The 3,163-nt window shown below is 45.3% G+C and overlaps 1 protein-coding gene across 1 annotated transcript in view; it reads right to left on the bottom strand.

Moving 5' to 3' along the window:
- Positions 1-1,184, bottom strand: part of CCDC80 (coiled-coil domain containing 80) — a 36,125-nt gene extending 34,941 nt beyond the window's left edge. The window contains exon 1 of the mRNA XM_010852753.1: positions 346-1,184. The gene's annotated coding sequence lies outside the window, so the exon portion shown is untranslated. The remainder of the gene's footprint in view (positions 1-345) is intronic.
- Positions 1,185-3,163: the final 1,979 nt, after the last annotated feature.

The raw sequence follows: 3,163 nt of genomic DNA on the forward strand, positions 1-3,163 counted from the left end.
AATTGCAAACAGAGCTGGGCATTATCTCTTTATCTATCTTTGCCAAGGAGAGGGGGAAGGGGTAGTTGGAGAAGAAGAAGGAGGGAGGTCAGAGAATGGAAAATCGGATGAGATCCTGTTGCTTTTAAGTCCCTGTAATTTGTCAGTGCTTAGCAGAGACAGTTTACATTAAGCAGGAAACTCAAATCAGTTCCCCATTCAGCATGCTTGCACTGTTTCAACTGTCTGATGCTCCAGAGAAAATGCACACTGAGCATATTAATTATGACAACATTCCTATTTCATTTCTTCAAATAAATGACAAAGAAACAAACACAGTAAAGACAGGCAGGATCACACACTTACATAGTGGCTCATGGAGATGGAATGCAGAGGTTTTAAACAGCAATCTGAAGTGTGCTCCCAGGACAGTTCCTAGATGAAATACTTTTCCTCCCAATTCTCTTTCTCCTTTGCAAGGCTGGCCGATACAAAGGGGTGTGCTGCAGCCCCAGCTCCTAGAGCCGCACACAGACCACCGCCTGTCCGGTCCTGAGGGCTGAACTTTCTTCTTTTCTTTCTGGCTGTGCTTTTTTACCTTCTTGACAAGTAGAATGAGGTGAAAGGAGCTGTCCTTTTAAGTCTTTGCATCTCCATTTGTCTGCAGCTTCTGCTCGGGCTGTGTGTCTGCGAATGCCAATCCCCCCCGGCCGGCCGACAGCGCTGGACGCCCCTTAAAGTGGAGTCCCAGCTATTTCTAAATCTCGCTCTTTCTCCTTTTCGAGTTCCAGGATCCTTCTTATCACCCTTTCCCCCACAGTCTGGCTTAGTCTCTTTGTTTCCGAGCGTAGAAGCACTGGGATTAATATGTTTTCCAGGCCGAGGGAAAACACAGGAATGTGATGTTGAAAAGGACTTTTTTCTTTTCCTTACGCTTCTCTCCTCCCTTTATTTCTTCCCACCTTTTCTCTCCTCTCTTCCTTCTCCTTTTTCTTCTTCCTCTTGCCTGGATTCAGTCCCAGAAATGCCAGGACAACCTCAGTTTTGATCCAAACCAAGCTCAAACAACAGCAGCCACTGGAAATCAAGGAAACTTCACTAAGAATTTAACAGATCAGCAAAACACCGCCTCCTTCCCATTTCAGCATGGTGAGCGGTGAGCCTGGACTGGGAGGGAGAGAAGGGGCTGTTCTTTGGGTGGGGGTGTTGAAACACTGAACATCATCATAAATCACTTTGGAACAGGATGGCTGAGAACTTAACCCCTTCCCTACTGAGTCATCAGGACACTGTCCCTTCCTGTCTGTACACACACTGTGCTTGGGAAAGGGAAAATTCTCAGATTTCTACATCTGACTGCTTGGTTTTCCAGAGACAGATAGTCATTGGGGTCAGAGTGCTTGGCTGTACATATACAGACAGTAGATATATATTTATAGGTTTATGAATATATTTTTATCTCTTTCTCCCTGCTTCATGTGTTTCATTTGAGGTTGGAAATGCCGATGGAAAACATGGCTGGGTTGTTTTTATTTTATGCTAATTGGGGATCATATTACTGTATTCTTATTCCTAGTTTCTCCTTGGCATGAAAGGAAGCTGGTAAAAGGTTAGAACTGCAAGCAATGGCTGCTGTTCCCCTGAGATTGTGGTCAGCCATTACACAGGGAAAGGCCACTACGACCTCCAATTCTGAGCTCTGGCTGTGGTAGGCTAAGAGCTTCCTCAGAGGGCACGAGTGTATGTACGTGTGTGTGTGTGTGTGTGTGTGTGTGTGTGTGTTGCAATATCTTGCACTCCAGAGGCTTCCAGTATCCAGAGGGCTTTAAACAATCCTTAGAAACAGCTATATTGGAGATACTGAAGCAGCTCTGTGGATCCACCTCACAGATCTGCCATGAGGAATCAGCTTTTAGCAGGGAAGGAAGGTGCCTCGGGTTATACAGGTATTTCTTCCAGCCTCTCCAAGTGCATTCAGTCAGTATTAACTGCCCCAGACAGTGGCGAATCAGTGTTTTCAGGAGGCCTCTTGTAAGCTAGATCATGTTAATGTCTACCCTCTCTAGATAAAACCTGGTCCCTGGGTGTTCCTTTTCATCAGCACCATCTCTGACTGGTCATTTACTTTTCCTTCACATGAGCTCCCGGCACTGAATTGAAGATCTGTGGAGGGTTGAGTGTCAGGTTGTCAGTCCACAGCATGAAGACCTGGGGGGTGCCAAGGAGGAAGGGCCTTCTGTGGAGTCTTTCTGTTCTGGCCTTCTGTAAGTCCAGAACAAACATGGGCTTCAGGCAGAGACCTTCTGTCCCCTGAAGACAGAGATTTCCTTTCATTGGATTCACCTGTTAAGTTGATCAAATGCCTAGTGGTGAATTGCACAGTCCTAGATGTGACTTCCTTTCTCACATCATAATGTGTTCTACACAATCTCTTGCTGAGCCTCCTGTCTTCCTTCCTTTCTCTTCCTTTTGTCTTCTCTCTGCTAATAATAACTACCATTTATTGAGCATTTTCACATGAGGCTCTGGGCTTGGCACTTTCATATATGCTTTTATTTAACCCTCACAGCATCCCCAAGAGACAGGTGGGCTCATCTCCCATTTGCAGATGGGCAACCTGAGACTGAATGAATTTAGGCAATTGCTCACTGTCACACAAATGCTAAGAAGTGGCCCTGAAATTTGAACCCAGATGTAGAACTGTCTACAAAGCATTGGGTTATCCTGCCTCTTCCCCCTTTCATTTTCTTCTCACACCTTCTCTTTCTTCTTTTCCTTCAATTTGTTTTTGTTTCCTATATTCATAGAAAAGTCTCATTAATTTGTTCAACCAGAGAGCTTATAGTTTTAGAGTCCTACTTTCTAAAATAATTGTGTAGCAGTACTTTTTGCCTTTCTTAATAGGTCCTTAACATTCAGTTCAGTTCAGTCACTCAGTCGTATCCGACTCTTTGTGACCCCATGAACTGCAGCAAGCCAGGCCCCCTGTCCATCACCAACTCCCGGAGTCTACCCAAACCCATGTCCATCGAGTCGATGATGCCATCCAACCATCTCATCCTCTGTTGTCCCCTTCTCCTCCTGCCCTCAATCCCTCCTAGCATCAGGGTCTTTTCAAATGAGTCAGCTCTTCGCATCAGGTGGCCAAAGTATTGGAGTTTCAGCTTTAACATCAGTCCTTCCA

This window comes from Bison bison, unplaced genomic scaffold (assembly GCF_000754665.1).
Source record: "Bison bison bison isolate TAMUID 2011002044 unplaced genomic scaffold, Bison_UMD1.0 scf7180017864314, whole genome shotgun sequence".
NCBI classification, from domain to species: domain Eukaryota; kingdom Metazoa; phylum Chordata; class Mammalia; order Artiodactyla; family Bovidae; genus Bison; species Bison bison.